We start from the raw sequence: 22,967 nt of genomic DNA, 5'->3' as shown, positions 1-22,967 counted from the left end.
GTTTCTACAACCAATAAGCACAAACGGCAACGTCAGATTTATTCTAAGAGTCGGCGGACGACTGAAAAATGCTGAGGTTCCCTATGATTGTAAGCATCCCGCACTTTTACCCAAATCACATAGATTTACTAATTTTTATATTGAATATTTGCACCGTAGCAATCTTCATGCCGGACCGAAAGTATTTCTTTCGTTACTGCGTCAACGAATTTGGATCGTGAATGGACGCGAAATCGTTCGCAAGGTTGTGCGCAAGTGTAGGCACTGCTTTGATTACAAGCCCAAGGTTATCGGTCAAATAATGGGTGACCTTCCTGCAGATCGTGTTAAGGCGCAACGACCATTTTTTGTATCAGGAGTGGATTTTTGCGGCCCATTTCTCACATCTTATCGCTTACGAGGCAAGCCACCCTACAAAACTTAAGCTGCCATATTTGTGTGTTTTTCATCGAAAGCTGTTCACATCGAATTGGTTTCAGATTTGTCTACCAATTCCTTCTTGCTTTGTCTTAAGCGCTTCATTGGTCGACGCGGCATCCCTTCACGTTTGTTTTGTGACAATGCAACTAATTTCGTTGGCGCTAGCTCGCGACTTAAGGAGTTTACTGAAAAATACTTAAATGACACGGCGTTGAACGAAGTGATCAGCTACAGTAACGAAATTGGGATTGACTTTCGATTCATACCCCCACGGGCACCCCACTTTGGAGGAAGCCGCTGTGAAGTCAGCTAAAACATTGCTGCTTAAGAATTTCGTTCAAGCTAATCTTACGTACGAAGAACTTCAAACTCTTTTCATCGAAATCGAAGCTGTGCTGAATTCTCGCCCGCTTACTCCGGTCTCAAATGACCCAAACGATACTGAGGCAATTACGCCTGCTCATTTCCTGATTGGAACGTCACTAAAGGCCTTGCCGTTCGATGTTGATAAAAATATTTCATACTTAACATATTTTCAACGAATTACTTATATAAAAAATCAATTTTGGAAGCAGTGGACCCGTGATTATTTGCATACACTACAACAAAAAGGTAAATGGACCAAAGCTGAGCCAAATATAAAGATCGGGTAATTGGTGCTCGTGCTGGAAGATAACCTTCCACCACAGCAATGGCTATTAGCTCGAGTTATCAGCGTAATTCCAGTGAAAGACGTCGAGGTGCGGGTAGCTGACGCACGCACGATCGACGCGCTATCCATTGACTAGCCCCGCTACCGGAAACCAAAGACGCTTGAAAGGGAGCCCTTTCAACGGAGGGAGTATGTTAGGCATGGTACATTAAGCGAAAGCATCTATTTAATAATAATGGTCAATAATTGTAACCACCATCATACTTTTGCATACTAGTTATACCTATGTACACAGCATACTTTGCATACTGGTTATACCTACATATGTACACATCATATTTTTGCATACTAGCTATACCTAAGTACATTTACCTTTTCATACATCTCAAGTAAGAGAGTACAATGTTCATACAGTTAGAGAGCAACCTAGCAGTATCAAGTCATGAAATGTTCAATTGTAATAATCAATATAGTTGTACTTGAACAAGCAAATAAAGAAGTCACAAAATTTAATATCGTCGTTTTTACTTCTGCTTGCTTCACTCGCGTCAACAAGTAAAGAATTTTTTTTGAGTAAACTGGAATGCCAGGTAAATACTGGGAACACCCCATCGCATGGGATTATAAGGTAATTTTAGATGAAGGGAAAATAGATTATGAAAAAAGCTTCGATGGTTAAAACCATTTTGGAAGAAAATAGGAATGCAGAGGAAACCTACAATAGAAGATGTGAAAAACCCTACAACAAGGGAAGAAGAAACAATTAGGATGTTACGAATGGTCTTCCCAAATGAATAATAAATTTTTAAAATAAAACAAAATTACAAATTTTAGAACTAAAACGTAATACTAAGTCATATATTGGTTGATAAATAAATAAATAAATAAAAATTCAATACAAATTTTCTTTATTAATTTTTAAACATGGCATGGTGAAAAACCATAATGCAGGATACGAAGTTGGTAAGGAAAACACAGAAGACAATCTTTCTGATAAATGGTTAACTATTTTTGTTTGTGTAACTACACTTTTGATTATCGCAATTACAATTTTAATACAAAAAAAAAACATAATATAAAAAACTAATTGAGACAATTGAATAATTTACATAGAGTTTAAAGAGAGATGAATAAATGGCAAGAAATCCATGATAAATTAAAAGAAGAAAAATTAAAAGTCGATAAATACTACAAGTGCATAAACAAAAATATTACCATAAAAACAGAAACGATAGCAAAACATTTAATATAATATTAGAAGCTTTAAATATTATAAAAGAGTTGATCAGCAAGGTAAATCACATACTTACTAACGATCACCAAAAAGAAGCCTCCGTTCTAACCGAAACTTATTAAAGAAATTCATTACTATTTATACAGAAGTTCTTAACCTATGCAATATACATACTTACATTAATATTTACATACTAAAGGTGCATGACTCAATAGTGAGGAATGCTTGTCAGCAAATTATTGACCTACAAATTGTCAATATGATTACCGCTTGAGCAGTTTGGTATGACGCATAAATGCATTAGGTGACTTTGTGAAAGCGAATGAACTTATGGTAGTTACCTGGGTCAGTGACCGAGCGTTTGTAATGTTAAGCGTGTTTGAAATGGGGTGAATTCCACGCGATACCACACCATCGGCCTTTTAAGTTAGCGTATATAATTTTATGCTTAATTATAGGTAGTCACTGTGATAAGTGTGCCGTGTTGTTTCATTTTTCGTTGAATGACCCAGTCAACTTGCTTTTTACCAAATAATTTTTGCATTCAGTTGTAATTTATGTCATAGTGGTAACTTGATATTATAAGTTTATATGTTCTCTTTTTGCTTTTATTCGTTTGCATTTGCTTTACATACCATGCCCGTTATGCTCATGCTCGCTTTTTCATAATAAGCTGACTTTTGCTATATTTTTTTTGTGTTTTCGTATATTTTCTATAATGAGTAATTTTGACTATATTTTTTTTTTTGTGCAAAATTTTGTGTTTTTTTTTTTGTGGTTGAGTGCTTACGATTATGAGAAATGTTTTGTATTAAGTGGTTTTTTATTTATTTACTTATACTTATTACACAGTCGGCTTTAAATGTGTGCACCCCACTTAAAATCCGCTTGTCTTCTAGAAAGTATTTTCTAATATTTATATACAAGTATGATGCTGAGAGAAAAAAAATTGTGTTTTTTATTTTCACTTGACATTAGGATGGCAATAGAAGGGTTTCCGACGGAAGAGCGGGGTAGCTATGTATTGGTAGTAGTTCTATTAATGGATAAGTGGAAGGTACAGTGGATGCAAAAATTTTTCGTATCTTTAAATGTTCTTTTTATATTTTCGATAATTCCCTATTTTCCAGCAATTTATTTATTTTCATGCGATTTCTACGGCGGCCACCAAGACAGAATCGTCAAGACTTTTATGAAGAATTATTTTTATTTTTATACCGGGATTGTCACATGCACAACCTCTTTGGTTAGTGCAATTATTTGGTCTTAGAGAACTTTGGTACCAATTATTATTTTACAAATTCGCCTACTGCAGTAAATATTTAATTCTTAATCACCAATTTGTCCCTCAGGACAACTGTGTTTTCCTTATAAATTTCAAGTCTTTGATTCCCGGCATTTCATGTATGCCTGGTCGAATATTGTCCTAAGTCAATAACTTCCTCAACAATCTGGTTGCTTGAAAATTTTCTACGCTACCATTTTTCTATCCTAAGATGAAAACGAGCACGACTAGCCTTTTGTTGCAAATTTATATAGCGCTTCACATTTATTTCTATATGTTCTCTTTGTGACTTTTCTTCATTATTTTTTTTGTTGGCTAGTTTGTAAAATTTTTTATTTTTTTTTTTTTTTTTTTCTTAGGTTTTGCTTATTTCCACTTTCCAGAATTTCCTATTGCTTCATGATCATTTCTGTCAGGAGCAATCGAAGGAATTATGCGAATTTTGGATTTGCTGTTCGCTTTAGGCAGAGCTACCTTTACTGTCGATTGTGACATTTTGAGACTTACTATTTAAGATTTTACTTGAATTGTTTATTGCTCTTCCTCAGCTTTTATTTATTTAATAGGTATTTTAACAATTTATTTCTAAAATTGAATTTTTTGTTTTAGTTTAGTATTGCTTCATTTCTAATTTACATATTTAAACCTTCTAATTTTATTTTTTCACATTAATAGGTAAGTACACTTTTATTTTCTTTTGTTTAATTAATTCTACAAAGTAATTAAGATTTGATTCCTATGCTATTTCCACTTTTTTTTGTGCCATTTTGGGCTAAAAAAAATGTTTTGTTTTTGAAAAGCATCAGTGAACGTATCAAAAAAAATTTTCGAATTTAAAGAGGTGAATGTGGACTACTTACACATTCCGATTTACTAACTTAAATGTTGAATAATGTTTTTTTGAAATTTTTTAAAATTAAATTCTACGCAAAATGTTTATGTTCATTTATACTGAGAATTTTCTCTATATTTATTTTTTATTTCTTAAGTCTCTAATTTTCTTTTTTAATTTTAACCTATCCTCGGTATTTGTTGTTAAATTTAATTGTTTAAAGGTCTCAGCTATCTCTTTCTTTATTTTAAATTGTTTACATCCCCGTTTTCTTTTTCGGATTTTTGGGGTAGGTATTTTGGGTATTTCTTCCTTTTTTATAGACTGGATCCGTCGCCAATATTCTTCTATAGTAATTGGTGTCGGACCTTGTTTATTGCTGTTACGGGTTTTAAGGACTTCCTCAGAAATTTTTATGAATTCTCTTATAGTGTCTTCACACTTTTTAAAAATTCTGTGAAATTCTTCTTCCGTTTCTATTTCTTGCATACTAGAGAGATAACTGAGCTTCTTTATTATTTTTTTTTTTTAAATTAAAAAAAATTTGTTCAACGTTTAACACATAGATTCTTGCTACTTCTATATATTTTTATGAAACGAATCTTTTTACATATTATTCAGTTCCTTACTTGAAAAAAATCCTAAGCAAAAACTTTCGTTTTTGCTAATAGTTTAGCGTCCGTAAAGGCCGCCCAATTTGTTTCTAAAATGTTTATATACTTATATTAATTGCCCCGAGCGGTACGCCTCCGATCTCATTTTGTTGTTAACTTGTGCCAATTGAAAGGTGTCCTCCGATCCCGTTTTGTTACCACCAAATATTTGTTTTCAACTTACGTCTTCTATTTCCGCCAAATCCTTGCCGAAGAAGGCTTTCTTTGTTAAGATCTTTATTGATGCCACATAGTAGTACCTTTTGTTTAAATGCAAGAGTTTAACTGTATTGCAGTGGTGCCAAGATTGTTAATTTCCATGTAATATTTATTCCTTATTATATTCCACCTCTTCATATGCTCGCATGCTGAGAGTTTTTTTAAAAAAACTGGGCAGGATCTCTGTTCAGCAAAATCTAGCGAATTTTGCTTATGAGCAAATTTTCAGCTAATTGAAGATCAAGCTGGCAGGATCGCCATGTAGAATAAAGTTGAACAAAAATGATTAAGAGCCGAACGCTGATGAGTAGCGTTGGATCGCAATTGTTGCAATTGGTTTGTACCGAATTTTGCGGAATACTCAAGAAAACTAAATCGGCTTTGTAAAAAGAATGTCTCCTTCGACTGGACACAAGAATGTCAAAAAGCTTTTGTCTACTTAAAGGAAGCATTAATTAGCCCAAAACTTTTGCAATACCCCGACTTCAATAGACAATTCTGCATAACAACAGACGCTAGCGGGTATGCTTGCGGAGCAGTCCTTAGCCAAGAATACGATGGCAAACAGTTACCAATTGCCTACGCCTCTAGATCCTTCACAAAAGGTGAAGCTAACAAGCTAAAATCATGTAGCGGATGCATTGTCTCGCATTAACATAACAAATTTAAAAGAATGTCAGTGGAAGCATGCAAAATAATGAAAGTTTCAACTAGATCAGCAGCTAAAAATATAAAAAATAACATTTGTCACCTACACGTTGCTTTGGTTCATGATGGTGGCCCTAGCTAGCTCAGTACATTTGGCGGGCCGTGGTTCTCAACCCGCCATCTTGGAACCGGACGCACACATATATTTATTTCCTTCCGTTCAACCTCTTCGGATTCACTTACCCACCGCACCACAGGAATACCACCCAACCTTGGACCGCTCGCATCATGCAACCTACTCTACGGTCACCCTAATGCCATGCTCCATATTCCCACTTACCTCCTCATCATTCCATCCTCACATCCCGCCCCAAAAGAAATTAGCACGCCATATTACTTCTCTTTTCACTTCAATAACACATTTTTAATAAACATAATCTTAGAATGTATACACTAGTGAAATAAAATCTTATACAAAAAAATCAAGCTTCGTTTAGATTCAATAATTTTTTTCTTCAAACAACTTAATTTATATCTACATACATATATGTAAATTTGAGTTTAACACATATGGGTTCTTCCCTCGAAAAAAATTTATATCTTTACACAAACATATAAAAGTAAAAAATAAACGTATTAAAAACAGTATTTATGAACGTATAAAGAGGCTTATAAATATAATAAACCTAAAAAAAATCAAAATGTGCACATAAATTACGTATAAAAAAAAATCTATGACAAATATTCTTTTCGACCATATTTCTAGGTCTTCCTGTCGCCAAAATCACCAAACTCTTATCTACTCAATTGGAGTTATATGAAAAGAAAAAATGTTTAAAACACACCCTAATGCCTGTCTAAAAGAGCTCTTTTACGTAGGGATTGGGGGGCTTATTGGTGCAGGGTTTATACCCTTTCTGCAAAAAAGATAAGGTAAAACGAAATAAAAACAGCCTAATTAATCGTTCTGGTATATTTTGTGGCTGATAGACGCCTTACAATTTTATAAATTTTGGTTTAATCGAATATTACGTTTAAGACTAAAACGGATAAGATTCAAATTTTATACAATTTAAAATTTGGGATAAAAAAGAACAATTCTTAGACTACCCTGACTCGTTTGTTAATTCCTATTTACCATAAAAAGCTTTTATTCATATTATTATGGTGAATTTTTTTGGTGACTGCTATAACGAGGTAGGCCACGCCAACGTTAGGGCCAATGGCTAGGTGAATAGACTAATCCAATTTGATGCAGGCTTCCAAGATGAGATAAAAGAATTTAAAGGTAATGACATGGAAATACCAATTTACTTGATGAAAATGTTGTATGGTTTTGATAAATTGGAGATTGAATGTGTAGCAAATGCTATCGAATTTGTAGGAAATTGTTGAATTTGTAAAAAATTGATATCGAATTTGTAGACATTCGTGATTTGTAAAAATTGTGATTCCCTGGCGCTTGAAAAAGGCTTCACTGGCCACCTTCGGTTCCCACTACGAGAATGAAATCTCAATTAGCGCCAATTACATTTTTTTGTTAAGGCTCCCAAAACCGATTTGGCGTTCACGCGCCTTATGTCACACATATATTAATATTATATAAAAAAATAAAAAAAAAAATGAATGTATCAAAAAGAAATTTAAAACTCAGAAAAAAATCAATAAGGTTATAATTTAGAATTAATACAAGAAAACAATAATTGAGTGGAAATCTTCACTCAGGAAAAATCTTGCCTGCGGATTTATCGAGGAGGCTGGTGACCGTAGTCGAAACTGAAGTCGCGTGAACCCCAAACGGCGCGAAAGTGTATATGATTAAAAAAAGTCCTTTAGCATTTAAAGACTCACCTGGTAAATAACTATTCCACATCTTTATGCAGCAAGGAAATCCTGTCCTGGTGGTTGGGTTTTGTGTTGCCCTTCTCTTTTTAAAATTCTCGATCGAAGCCGCGCTTTTAAATGAAGGCAATTAGCCTTATATTAAAAATTACAAATTATTGAAATTATTCGACACTATTCTAATCCCTTCTGGATCTTCGCGCACAGGGAATTTTTTTAAAACTTAAACACACACGAAAATCAACTAAATTTTTCTTTTGTAAAGCGGAGCGCGCACTTCAACCGATTTGCTGCAATATTTTATTTTCATTCCTGTTCTCCTCCAGTTGCCCCTTTTATACTATCCAAATCGCTGAAAAAGAACCGTTTCCATTTGCCGTTTCCCACGGTCTTTCTTTTGCCTACCGCAACCATGACCACCCTATATCTATCCCTGTCGTTATTCTCACCATATCATGCATGCCCATCCGGCAACCTTACCATTAAAGCTTTTTTTGTGATTGTGAATTTATGTGAATTCACAATGGTGTTTTTGGTAAATTTTCATTTGACATTTCTCGTGTTTACATTTTTGGTAAACACGATTTTTAAAATTTTATTATGTATAAATGCTGATGTGCTACCAAAACAAAATATCTAGAGATGTTTCCCCCGACGCGTATTATTTCTCGAGAACAACGCTCCGAAGGCCGAAATGAAAATTGTATCTCTGTCCGGAGATATTTGCTGTTGAAGCTGGTGATTTTCATGTGATTATGTTGTGAACCCCACACAAAAAAACTGTGGACATAAGTGTTTCGCATGGATATAGTTTTGGTCTCCAAACTGGTGTTGGACCCACCTAGGGTACTTTTTTATACGCGCAGCAGAAGGCCACCAACGCAGAAACGTGTTCTGCGTAACGATACTGTGGATACCACCCCTGCCTTAGGAGGGGATCCGCGGGTAAATTTTCGGTTTTTTGTTAGTGTCTTTCGAACGAGTAAAAAATTTTTATTTTAATGTTAATGTTTTGATAGCATCATACGCCTAAGCATATGAGGCTATGTACATCCAAGCGGGCCAAGGTATGAGTGAAGCCCAACGCGGGGACGACCCACGACCTGGCACATTAAAATTAAAGAAAATTACACAGAGAACCCCAAAATATATGAAGCGCTAAATAAATTTGAAGTAAAGAGACTAGTCGAGCTCGTTTTCAATCCTTTGAAATTCTATTTCAAAAAAGGAAAGAAAATGTGTAGCGATTTTGATACAAGCAACCTAATTGTTGAGGATAAGATTGACTTAGGACAATTCTTTACCAGGCTCGAAAGAGAAGCCGGCAATTTAGGCCTTTTACGAATACAGTTGTCCTTAGGGGACAAATTGCTTAAAAGAAATTTTACTGCAATAGGAAAATTTATTGAAATAGGAAACAAGGTTCTCAAAAAACTAACAATTGCACTAACCCCAGAGGTTATATATGTGACTAAACCCGGGAAAATTAAGGAAATTCTGCAAAAATATCATGACGATCCTATTAGTGGTGGCCGCCCAGGAATAAATCGCATGACAAATAAAATCAAGCAGAAATATAGCTGGCTAAACATGAAAAATTACGTAAGAAAATACGTAAAGAACTGCATCCACAGTCAGAAAAACAAAATAAATAAGCATATAAAAGAGCCGATGACAATAACGGAGACACCTCCGAAGGCTTTTGATATAGTACAAATCGATACGGTCGGACCATTACTGAGATCAATAAACGGAAACGAATACGCAGTTACCATCATATGCCATCTCACCAAATATTTGGTAGCAATTCCAGTTCCGAGCAAACACGCGATAACAGTTGCTAAAGCTGTAGTTGAGCACTTCATCCTGATTTATGGTTGCATGAAAACAATCCTAACAGACATGGGAACCGAATACAAAAATTGCTTATTAGAAGAACTATGCAAACTGTTAAAAATTGAGCATACAACCACAGCACCATACCATAATCAAACTTTGGGCACTGTAGAACCTAGTCAAAGGACGTTTAACGAATATGTACGTTCATACATATCCAGTGATAAAGCTGATTGGGACTAATACCTCAGGTATTTCGCGTACTGCTACAACACGACCCCATCGGCCGTACACGGGTACTGCCCTTGCGAGCTTATATTTGCAAAAAATCCCGCGACGTACGAATTCTTAAACGAGAATAAGATAAACCCAGTGTACAATCACGAGGCATATGACAAGGAAATTAAAAATAGACTTCAAATAGCACAACAAAGAGCTAGGAAATTAATAAACGAAGTCAAAGAAAAACAAAAAGCCAATTACGATAAAAGTAGCACCGGTAAGGAAATAAAATTAGGTGATCTAGTATTAGTTAGAGAAGAAGCTAGCCACAAGCTAGACAGTAGATATAAAGGACGGTATAAGGTTAAGAAAATTGACAAAAATAACAACTTTACTTTAATACCATATAGAGAAGAAACTAGTAATAGAAGCAATAAAGATAAGGAATTTGTAGTCCATAAGAATAGGCTTAAACACATCTAAGATATCTCTTGGAAATAATCTAAAAATAAATATTCCAATTTACTCTGTCATTTAATAATAATTTGTATCTAAGCAATTGAAAACAAAAATTTTTTTTCTCTCAGCTTCATATTTGTATATAAATATTAGAAAATACTTTCTAGAAGACAAGGTGATTTTAAGTGGGTGCACACGTTTAAAGCCGACTGTGTAATAAGTATAATTAAATAAATAAAAAACCACTTAATACAAAACATTTCTCATAATCGTAAGCACTCAACCACAAAAAAAAAAAACACAAAATTTAGCAAAAAAAAATATAGTCAAAATTACTCATTATAGCAAATATACGAAAACACAAAAAAAATATAGCAAAAGTCAGCTTATTATGAAAAAGCGAGCATGAGCATAACGGGAATGGTATGTAAAGCAAATGCAAACGAATAAAAGCAAAAAGAAAACATATAAACTTATAATATCAAGTTACCACTATGACATAAATTATAACTGAATGCAAAAATTATTTGGTAACAAGCAAGTTGACTGGGTCATTCAACGAAAAATGAAACAACACGGCACACTTATCACAGTGACATTGGAGTGATCGTCTATAATTAAGCATAAAATTATATACGCTCACTTAAAAGGCCGATGGTGTAGTATCGGGTGGAATTCACCCCATTTCAAACACGCTTAACATTACAAACGCTCGTTCACTGACCAGGATAACTACCATAAGTTCATTCACTTTCACAAAGTCACCTAATGTATTTATGCGTCATACCAAACTGCTCAAGCGGGAAACATATTGACAATATGTAGGTCAATAATTTGCTGACAAGCATTCCTCACTATTGAGTCATGCACCTTTAGTATGTAAATATTAATGTAAGTATGTATATATGCATAGGTTAAGAACTTCTGTATAAATAGTAATGAATTTCTTTAATAAAATGATTACTGATCAGACTTCCAAACTATAAACCCTCTTTTATCAATTTGTCACATTACAGTGTGGCCTGTGCAACCACCTGCATACAACTGGTTGTAACGAGGTTGGAATTATTAGTCTATGATTTTTAAGCAAGATTCTATTTTCGTAGTGGATTTCAGACTTGTATTTGTGAAACTTTTTGCTTAGCTCATTCAATTGGTGATAACTGGGCCATCCCTGTTCCACGTATTGACATATTGTAATCCTCATCCAGCTTTATATGCTTGCAATATAAATCATAATTAGATTTCGATATGCAAACTTTCCTTGACAGCATTTCCGTTTCAAACTCAGAAAAAGGCTGTTTTTCTTTTTGCGTTAGCGTATTAAATTTGAATGATTCCATTGCCACGTTCTTTTTTGGAATGCAGTAATTGTCAAAAGCATCCAGCACATTTGCTAATTACCGTGCGCTCTCACCGCAATTGTAGTACTTTATTTATTTATAAAAATGTTGCAATTTTGACGTCTACTTTTTCTTTTAGTTTTCCATTGGCATGTAGGTACATGCAAAAAGTTCCTTTCTATGTGGGCCAGTCTTTAGCGAGATTACTGCAGTCCAATTCAGGCGATAGTCGATTTTCAGCCATTATGGCAATTGTCAATGGTAATTATGTTATAAAAGTATAAATCTTGATGTGTTTTGGCCCGCTTCTGACACCATGTATCATTCAATAAAACAATTGATTTGATATTTAAAGATTTAATTTAATTTCCACTTGGCGTGTGCACAGCTAGATTGTTCAAAGCGGAAGTCTATGACTTACAATTGGTGTACTGAAGTTATCGAACTGCACACTAATAATACATTGGTAATATTATACAGATGCGTTCATTTTAAAGATGTAACATAATAGGAATATCTTATAGTATGTGGCTTACACCTAGTTCACACACTCAATACACTACCCACTCTGTCCTTTCTGCTTCTACACGGCGTGCTTTGAAAACTGGCTTACACAGAAGCGACGTTGTTTCCTGAATCAGAGCATGTGATACCGTTTCTGCGAATGTTGGCTTTGGGTTTGCGTATGTAGTTCGCTTTGTTTCGACATCCCGTATGCCATTTATAAAGCTCTGAATCTTTACCCTTTCAGTGTATTCCACGGGCGCGTCCGCAATCGCTAAATGTGCCAGCCTTTCAACATCCGACGAAAACTCTTGCAATGTTTCACCAGGCCTCTGGAAACGGTTCAGTAACTCCATTTGGTATATCTGTCTCCTATGCTCAGTTCCGTATCATCTCTCTAGAGCGCCCATCAATGCTTCATAACAGTTTCGTTCGCCCTCTGGAATGGTTTGTAAAATCTCAGCTGCAGGCCCTTTCAATGCCATGAACAGTGCAGCAACTTTATCTTCAGCATTCCAGTTGTTCACTATTGCGATCTTCTCAAAATTGTAGCTTAACTACCTGGAAAGGAACAGAGCCGTCAAAAAATGAAGTTTTTACCTTCGGATTGCTTGCTGAAACAGCTGGCCGATTTAGTTGTAACTGTTCCATACGACCTTTTAAATCATCTTCTTCTGCCTGAAATTGAACCATTTTTGCATCATGCGCTTCCAGTTTTAATGATACCTGTTCCAAAATTTCTGCCGACATTTCAGATATACATGTCTCTAGCGCTTCCAATTGGGATACCATATATGTCTTTTGGTCTTCCAGTTGAGATGACACTTGCGACGTCATTTCTGAAATACGTGCCTCCTGTGATTCCAGTTGGGATGCTTTATATGTCTTCTGTTCTTCCAGTTCAGTTTCCATCTTGGATGTTATCTGTGTCGACATTTCTGAAATGCGTGCCTCCTGTATTTCCAATTGTGATGCCATATATGTCTTCTGTTCTGCCAGTTGAGATGACACTGTCGATGTTTGAGCAGATATTTCAGCCAAAATCGTGTTCAAGTCTGTGCTCGTAACTGTCTGCAATGTTTCGTTTTTCTCTTCAATTTTTGTTGTTGTCTCGTCGACATCGAGGTGAAAAACATAATCTTTCACGTTAATTCCTTCTGCTTCCATTGCCTCTCATAGCCGTGCCCGAAGTTCGAGTTTAACGCCGCTTGTATTCAATCCACGGCTCTTCAATTCCTTCTTCAGTTGTTGGATCTTCAATTCACTTAACTTTGCCATGTCCTTGTTGTATTCGAAATCTTCGGAATTTATTCAACAATTCTGACACCAATTGTAATGAATTTACTGCAATTCCCCTTATTTGCGATCTTCTGCTAACGTTCGAATCACTGAACTGTTGAATAAATAACTCCACTATTCAATAATGCAAAATGGCCTTTATTAAAGTACTTCCAAAATAACACTACTATTGATCGCCAAATAGCGTCTTACATCGAACTGATTGTAGCGCCTCTACTGTTGCTGCCTTTTATACTCTGTGATTTCCTCGTTGAAAGAAAAGACGCTGCCTACAGGGCTACGTTAAAAGCGAGAGCGACAAGAGGATTGTGTGAACGATATCGTGAGTTGAAAAGGGAAGCGAGGCGCCTTTTCAGGAAGAAAAAAGCAGAAGCAGAAAGGCGTGAGTACGAGGAGCTTGAGCTGCTAGCCAGCAGGAATAACGCCCGAAAATTCTACCAAAAAGGAATGAAAACGGCGACCTTGTAACTGATGTCCAGAGAGTGCTTAGATTATGGAGGGAATACTTCTCTCCTAAATGGAGGCAGCAATTTACCGCGCAGAGATGAAGAGCCTGATCCCGAAATCGATGATGATGGAATATATGTCCCCCCGCCCGATTATGACGAAGTTAGAATAGCAATAATCAGATTGAAAAACAACAAGGCCATGGGCGCTGATGGATTGCCCGCGGAGCTATTCAAGTACGGCGGCGAGGAGTTGGTAAGGCGCATGCAGCAGCTTCTTAGCAAAATATCAGCGGACGAGTGCATGCCCGACGGTTGGAATCTAAGTGTTCTTTGCCCAGTCCACAAGAAGGGGGATACTGCAAAATGCACCAACTATCGTGGAATCAGCCTTCTTAATATCGCATATAAGGTCCTTTCAAGTGTATTGTGCGAAAGATTGAAGCCCACCGTGAACCGGCTGATTGGACCTTATCAGTGCGGCTTCAGACCTGGTAAATCTACCATCGACCAGATTTTCACAATGCGCCAAATCTTGGAAAAAACCCGTGAAAAGAGAATCGATACACATCCCCTCTTCGTCGACTTTAAAGCCGCCTTCGACAGCACGAAAAGGAGCTGCCTATATGCCGCTATGTCTGAATTTGGTTTCCCCACAAAACTTATACGGCTGTGCAAAATGACGTTGAGCAACACCATCAGCTCAGTCAGAATTGGGAAGGACCTCTCCGAGCCGTTCGAAACTAAACGAGGTTTCAGACAGGGTGACCCCCTATCGTGCGATTTCTTTAATTTGATGCTGGAGAAAATTATACTAGCTGCAGAACTTAACCGCACTGGAACAATATACTATAAAAGCGTGCAATTACTAGCATATGCCGATGACATTGATAACATCGGCCTAAACACCCGCGCTGCTAGTTCTGCTTACTCCAAACTGGAGAAAGAAGCGGTAAATATGGGGTTGATGGTGAATGAGGACAAAACGAAGTACCTGCTGTCATCCAGCAAAGAGTCAGCGCATACGCGCATTGGCAACAACGCTACTGTTGGCAGCCATAATTTCGAAATAGTAAAAGACTTCGTTTATTTGGGAACCAGCATCAACACTAGCAACAACATCAGCACTGAAATCCAGCGAAGAATCAATCTTGCCAAAAAATGCTACTTTGGACTAGGTAGGCAATTTTGGGAGCATCTCAGATAAGATACCTGCATGTGCTTGTGCGTTGCTTCTCCGCTGCGTGTACGTACATATGTGTAGACATAATGATTGAATTATTGATGTACATACAAGTCACTGCTTAGCATCGGCTTAGAGATGATAGTATCCCTTAGTGCTGCTAATATTCGTTACAATATTTTTTTTTTCAATTTCCGACGGAAAACTCTTGGTAGTTGTTACACTTGTTCACTATTGCCCCAACTTGGGCTTTTCTTAGTTTTTATACCCTTGAATTTTAGTCCCAACGCACGCGGGTTTGGGTCCGACGATTTAATTTTTGCCAGCCGTTGTGGCCTTTTCAATGTCTCCTCAAAAACTGACTTTTTTAATTTCTGGCCTACGCGTTCAAAGCCTCTGCTTCTACCGGGAGTTTTCCATATCTTCTCTCCTTCAATATAGGTCAAACGGAATAATCGCTAGATCTTCCCGTTAGACATTGTTTTTTCTTTTCTTCCTGATATACCCATATATGTAATACTCCTATATTGCTAATAGGAAATGCTCGCAATGTGTTTTGAAATCGAAATCAAAACAAGACAGCCTATAAAATGTTTGTGATTGTAGCAGCATAAGTGTGACAAGAAAAAATTTAAATTTAGGTACATTCGATTATTGAATACAAAAACATAAACTTTTAAACATCAATATATCGGCACTCTGATGTTTGGGAATGTACTTAGCTTTTTTTAGCAATATAGGAGTATTACATATATGGATATACCTTTGTACAGTAAGATCAGACAATGACTTCTTTACTCGTATCGAGAGATGAGATATAACGTCATGGATCACGCCGTCCAAATTTGCTTAAAAAAAAAACAGGAATATACCAGCATAAATTCGTACTAGTCCAAAAAATTTAGTGAAAATTGCGTCAACTATAAATAAATCATCTAAGTAACTGTCGATCGTTGAATAGCAAAGAACTAACTCTACAATTTTATATTTCCCCATTTCCTCCTCTTAGGGTTCGAACTTGGTACTTTCTGTGTCGGGTGCTTCGCCCTTCTTCCCTGGCGTACCTAGGCTATTTCACCTTAAATAAGGACGGAGATTGTTCTTGGTAATCCGATCCGGTTTGGGAATGTTTTTATATGATCGAAATCTACTATACCTCGTATACAGCAAAAAAAAATCGACCAGTTTCTTGAAAAAAAAAAGAAAGAACAAAGAAAAAGAGACAGATGAAAACTAGTTTGGCATAGCATTCATACTGGTTGTGCGATAGTTTCCATCATTGGATTTTCTGCATGGTACGTATGTATGATTTGTGCCTTAAAATCATCTAGTAGTTCTCTGTGCCACTAGTTGAGCGCCACCTTCGTTATGCGCATGTGCGGGTTTCCTAAGTATTGGTGCATGCTCTCGCTCATTCCAATCTACATATATACACCTATATGTGTACCTACAATTGTACAATATCAAGTGGGTGTGTTGGTGATTGCCTTTCCTGGGCTTTTAAGTTACACTCGCTCCCTCACAAGCATATAACTCTGTTAGTTCGTCAGAGCACATCGACGCTAAGTATATTTTTATGTTGTTGCACTGGGCATTGGTCGTGTCGAACTGTTCGAACCAATGTTCGATACAACACAACAAACATGTTGATTTGCAACACTCAATTATAATTGATGTTGTGATAATGATATTGCCCTGTGATGTTCGCATATTACGTCGAGAGGCTAATATCATTGTGATACTCGTCATAGTCTTTAAGCTACAGTTCGAGAAGACCGCAGCAGTGAACAACTGGAATGCTGAAGATAAAGTTGCTGCACTGTTCGTGGCATTGAAAGGGCATGCAGCTGAAATCTTGCAGACAATTCCAGAGTACGAACGGAACAACTATGAAACATTAATGAGCGCTCTAGAGAGGCGATACGGAAGCGAATATAGGAAACAGATATACTAAATAGAGTTGCAAAACCGGTACCAAAAAGCTAATGAGACTTTGCAGGAGTTTGCGTCAGATATCGAAAGGCTTGCACATTTGGCGAATGCCGACGCACACGTGGAATACACGGAAAGGGTAAAAATTCAGAGTTTTATAAATGGCATACGGGACGTCGAAACCAAGCGAGCAACATACGCAAACCCAAAGCCAACACTCGCAGAAATGGTATCACATGCATTGACTCAGAAAACTGCCTCACTATTGAGTAAACTAGCTTACGAAGCCCATCGTGTGGAAGTGGAAAGACCAGAGTGGGTAGACGCAATTTTGGAAGCATTGAAGGGAACGCAGCAGAAAAATAATGATGCAGTCCAATGCTTTAAATGTGGAAAGCCAGAGCACATTGCACGTTATTGCAACACCAACCCTAATAGTTCCAACAAAGTGGGTGGCCGTAAACGCAGAACTGAAGGAGATGAGCAAATCTCCAAGTCCACTCAATCGTTAAACTAAAGCGAGTCAGTCGCAAGGGGCGACAGCTGGCTCCCGCAATTGAATGCCCCATAATCTCTATCTCGCAAATTGGAAGAAGATCAAACAAAGTTACTGTCGGTGAAAATGTGGATGGGAAGGAACGTTTACTGACTGTAGATACGGGTGCGTCTCATTCCATCATTCGAGAGGTTTTAGTCAACAAGAAGATAAGACCATTGCACGGAGAAAGATTGCGTACAGCCACTGGAGAAGACCCCAGGAAAAGTAGCATGTGAAGTCGCAATTGGGAACATCACGGTACCACAGAATTTTATAGTGGCAGAGATTGTTGATGAAATCATAATTGGAGTGGACTTCTTAATCCACCAAGGCATCAAGATCGACATGCAAAGCAAGACAATGCGATATAAGAACATGGATGTTGCACTTAATTTCGGCTCCGAGAGAGGCTACAGCAGTAAACGAGTGCTGGGGGAAGAGAGTCAGCAAATACCACCAATATCAGAAGCAGTCATCTGGGCAAAGGTTGATGGAGTTTGTGGGACAAACAAATTGTGGGTTGTCGAAGCAGCAAACAAATCAACACCGAATGTACTTGTAGGAAAAACCCTGGCTATGACAAAACAAGATGGATGTATTCCGGTAAGAGTACATAATGAGTTCAAGTCACCACTCAAACTGACCAAAGGAGCTATATTGGGAAGATGCCAAGAGGCTGAAGTATTTATTAACTGTGAACAGTTCCAGGAACACGTTTCAACTAGTAATACTAATCTTTCAAATGACATCACTGCATGGACGGAAGGGCTAGAGGGAGACTATCGGAGGAAGGCAAAACAACTACTCCTAAAGTACGCGAACATATTTGACCAAGATGGCTCCAAACTAGGCCGCAGCAACGTTGTGAAACATAAAATTGACACTGGAGACGCGAGGCCGATCCGTCAAGCTCCACGTAGTGTTCCACTGGCGAAGCAGGAAGTTGTGAGTCAAATCATACAAGAAATGAGCTACAGCGGCGTCATCGAACCATCAGCTAGTCCATGGAGCTGACGGGTACTACTTATAAAGGAGAAGGATGAAAAAATGAGGTTTTACGTGGACTACCGCAAGTTGAATGACGTTACGAAAAAGGATAGCTACCCATTGCCAAGAATTGACGACACTCTGGATTCCCTATCTGGTACAACGTGGTTTTCCACACTGGACTTAAAAAGTGGCTACTGGCAAGTGGAGGTGAAGGAGGAAGACAAGGAGAAAACAGCCTTCAGTGTCGGTGATGGTCTTTGGCAATTTACAGTGATGCCTTTTGGACTGTGTAATGCACCACCTACTTTCGAGAGACTCATGGATCAGGTATTGAAAGGACTACATTGCAAAACATGCTTGGTGCACCTGGACGACATCATCGTATTGGGCAAGAACTTTGATGAACATCTTAAAAACTTAGAGGAAGTTTTCCAGAGAATAGCTTGCGCTGGTCTGAAGTTAAGTCCCAAAAAGTGTGCGCTGTTTAGAAAGGAAGTAAATTATTTGGGTCTCAAGGTAACGACAGAGGGCATCTGCACTGCTAACGAAAAGATAGAGGCTGTAAAGGATTGGCCATGACCACAGAACCTACATGAATTGAGAAGTTTCTTTGGGCTGTGCACATATTACCGCCGATTTGTACCAAATTTTTCCAGCGTAGCCCATAGCCACCATGAGCTTACAAGAAAAAATAAAGCTTTTGAATGGAAGAAGGAGCAAGAAGTGGCTTTCCAAACATTAAAGTCTAATAAAGACCATTCTGCATTACTGAATATTGCAGTTATTTATTCGACAATTTAGCGATTCGAACGTTTGCAGAAGGTGTAAAATAACCGGAGTTTCACTAAATTCGTTACAATAGGGGGACTCATGAAAGCATATAAATTTATAAGGTGTAAAATTATATCCATTTACACACGCTGTTATATGAACGCACCTAGTAATACTCTTGATAAACTTGATTGTTTATCAGCTGTATTATTGCAAACCAAAATTTTTTTGATTGTTATACAAATTAAAAAATGCCAAGATTAAGTGAAAAATCAAAACTAAAACGCCTTTACTTGCTGATGTTGGAGATTTCTGATGAAAATGCCTGCTGTAATGTCTGCAAGGTTGCATTCCTTTGAGTTTACCGCGTTTACACAATGAAATGTGCGCGTAAATTTATACAAATTGTGTAAATGATTTTTCATACAAAATTTGACAGCTCGTTTACGCACTAGATAAATTTATACGTTTACACACTTTATAAGGCATTTATACGGTTACATGAGTCCCCCTAATATGTTAGTCCAGGAGGTCGATTCTGTAACGCTTCACAATAACAAATGTTGTTAGCGTAGACAATAATTTTTGCTGTTTGCACTAACAATTTGTTGATTCTGTAACTCTGTGTTAACAATGGTAAACAGCTGATTATTTTTTATTGCTGAAAATTGTGATAGGTGGCACCTCAGGCGAAAAATGCGAAAAACACAAAGGAGAACGTCAAAATAAATTTTTGAGCGCCAAACAATATTGTCTGGATATTGAGTTGCAAAGTAAAAAATAATAATATATTAATAAAAAGGACACATTTTAACCCAAAAGTGGAAAAAATTGAAAATAAGTATTCAAACATAAGGGTAAGTACCTAATAATGCGTATATTTGGGTGCGCTTTAGTTTACAGCCGTACTCCTTATATTAAGCAAAAAAGTGGCTGCGATTTAGCTTGGAGTCGCAGGAATTGCACTATTTTTGCTATGGAATGGGAGATGACTTCGTGTATTGGTACAAGTGTTCCTGATCACAAATATATAAGTTTTACCACGCGCGATTTTATAGTTCTCCAGTGCATGGTGTCATGGATAAACAAAAAGTGTCAGCAGCCACAGCCATGTGAATCGGTGGTGTCTCTAATGTGTCTCTTAGGGAAGACGGGCATTTGATGGGCTATGGGTTATTTTTTGTAAGCGTAATTTACAGTGTGCGATCAAGTGTGTAAACTTTCACTAAAAGTGTGTAAATAATTATGAAAAACGCTGTAGGAGTACGTAAAACTTCCAATTTTAACCACTATTACCTCGATTACTATACAGCTCCGTATGCTGGGAACTATATGTTTGTGATCAGAAAAGCCTCCTCTACCTTCCTAGAGCAAACGTTTTTTTCTAAATCAAAGGGAAGGATTTGATTACTTTTTTCGATTTATTTCAACAGAATGTCTTCGCAATCAAAAAGGAGTCGTGCATCGGGGGAGTAGCTAAGCGCGATGCTCGATGTTTTTACATCCGACCCAGACTTCGCCAGCGAAAAATTTCAAAAAATGCATGGCAAATTAGAAAGCCGTGAGAAGTGGGCTGAAATGGGCGCGAAGCTGAATGCCGTTGGAGGCGCGGTAAAGTCGGTTGAACAGTGGCAAAATGTAAGTATGAGAATTGAGTGAAGTAGTACTACATCGTTCCCCAATTCGAATAACTAATAGCTCCCCATACGTATCGAGAAATGGGCTGTTAAAAATTTAAAATTCCATTGACGCATATGGGAGAGGCAGTTAGTTTTTCGAGTTTTTTGAACATTGTGATTTTTTGAGTTTATCGCTGTTTAGTTCTGGGTGCGCGATATCTACATATGTACATATGTATATATTTGCAATTATTTGGTACTTACAAATATTTTTCGACTTATTTGTTATAGGTCTGGCGGGACTTAAAAAGTCGCACGTCGACTCATGTACGCGAGTTGAAAAAGGAACAGGGGAAGACTGGCAACAGACCCCTTGAACAAGCGCCCCTTAGCGAATTAGAAAAGAGGGTAATAGCAGTAGTAGGGAGCACCTACATGGAAGGATCCTCGGATGTCACTGAAAATATTCCCGACCTAGAGGTAATGTGTGTTGTGTCATATCAATATATACTCCATTGCATAGTTGTAAGGTTACTCATATTGGCATGTTCTAATTTTGTTTATATTTCGTTTTTGAATATTTCTTTAAAGTAAAGAAAATGTTTTGAAAAATGTTGATACTTTTTTGAAATATTTCAAATTAAAAAATCGGAAAAATCTTCTTGAATATTTAGAATTTTTTTTCAAAACGCATCATCCATTAGAAAAAAATTTCTGAAAATTCAAGTAGATTTTTCCCAGACTTAAGAATTATAGGTACCTATAGAATCTAGAATTTAATGGGTACAAAAAATAATTTGAAATATTTTAAAAAAATGTCAACATTGTTCAAAACGTTTTTTTACTTTAAAAAAATATTCAAATAAACTAAAGTTTCAAAGTTTACACAAATTTCATCAAACTTCGATAAATTGCCATGAAAATTCTCAGCTTTTTAGACAGAAGTCGTAGAAAATTTTTTAGCACGCGGTTTTGTAGCCCATTAAATTTTACTACAATAATTTGCAAGTATGAAGTACCTCCAAATTCCCAACCCTGTTGTTTCCAGGGACTTCCGTTAGAAGAATCCAATGACAATCCACCATATGGACGTGCCAGTTAAGCAAGAAGGTACTGCTAACACAACAACAATAAAAATTTAAAATTTCAGGGAAAATGTTGTACTTCTAACTTGCATATTATTATACTAAAATTTAATGGGCTACAAAACTGCGTACTCAAAAAATTGTTGGAATCTCTGCCGAAAAAGTTGAAAAATTTGATAGCAATTTTTCAAGGTTTGATGAACTTTTCGAAAACTTTAAAACTTTTGTATGAGTTTTTGAGCGGGAATTACCCTTATTGCTTTAAATATATGAAAACATTTATTTGAAGCAATTTTTAATTTATAATTTATTTAATAATTTGGGAAAATTTTAAACAACGTGGTATCAGGACGGACAAGGCGACAGCTGTTTCGATTATACCTTTTTTAAATCTCTTCAAAGTCTTTTCTCCCGGGAGTGGAATTCGAACCCTGCAGTCCTACGATGGTTAAAGTGTTATAAACGCATTCAGCCACGTCATGCCTTAGTTAAATTTAAAACTTTTATTTATAATGTTTCTGTTATAGATTTAAATAAGCCTGTTAAATTTAAATAATGCTACTTCTAGGAACAACAATTGAACATGGAAGACGAAGGGGAATATTTTCATCTGGTCGTAGATGAAAATGACACTCCTCAATGACCCAGCGTGTCTGAAGGCGAATCGGAGACTCGGTGTACAACTCCGAGAACGGCAAAACAGACACCACGAAGGGGAGCGAAGAGGAAACGGAATGCAGGTTCACCAACAACACAAGCAAAATTTTTAAAGATTGCGGAAACACAAGCCGAGACACAAAAGGTATACACACGAAGGATAGATCTAGTTTTTCAGTTTTAATTAGTCTTTCATTTTAATAGATGCTAGCAGAGTCCTCGCAGGCCCAGGCTGAGGCAATAAGCAGAATGGCAGCCGCAACTGTAGAAATGGCAAACGCAATGATAGCAATTGGTG

At 36.9% G+C, this 22,967-nt stretch overlaps 1 long non-coding RNA gene across 1 annotated transcript; it reads left to right on the top strand.

The window, feature by feature from the left end:
- Positions 1 to 20,612: 20,612 nt before the first annotated feature.
- Positions 20,613 to 22,967, top strand: LOC137242246 (uncharacterized). The gene is made up of 4 exons (XR_010950147.1): positions 20,613 to 20,946; positions 21,219 to 21,407; positions 22,581 to 22,814; positions 22,884 to 22,967. It is a non-coding gene; the product is annotated as an uncharacterized lncRNA (long non-coding RNA).

The sequence above is a fragment of the Eurosta solidaginis genome, chromosome 2 (assembly GCF_040869045.1).
Source record: "Eurosta solidaginis isolate ZX-2024a chromosome 2, ASM4086904v1, whole genome shotgun sequence".
NCBI lineage: Eukaryota > Metazoa > Arthropoda > Insecta > Diptera > Tephritidae > Eurosta > Eurosta solidaginis.
This window is presented reverse-complemented; position numbering and strand designations above follow the sequence as displayed.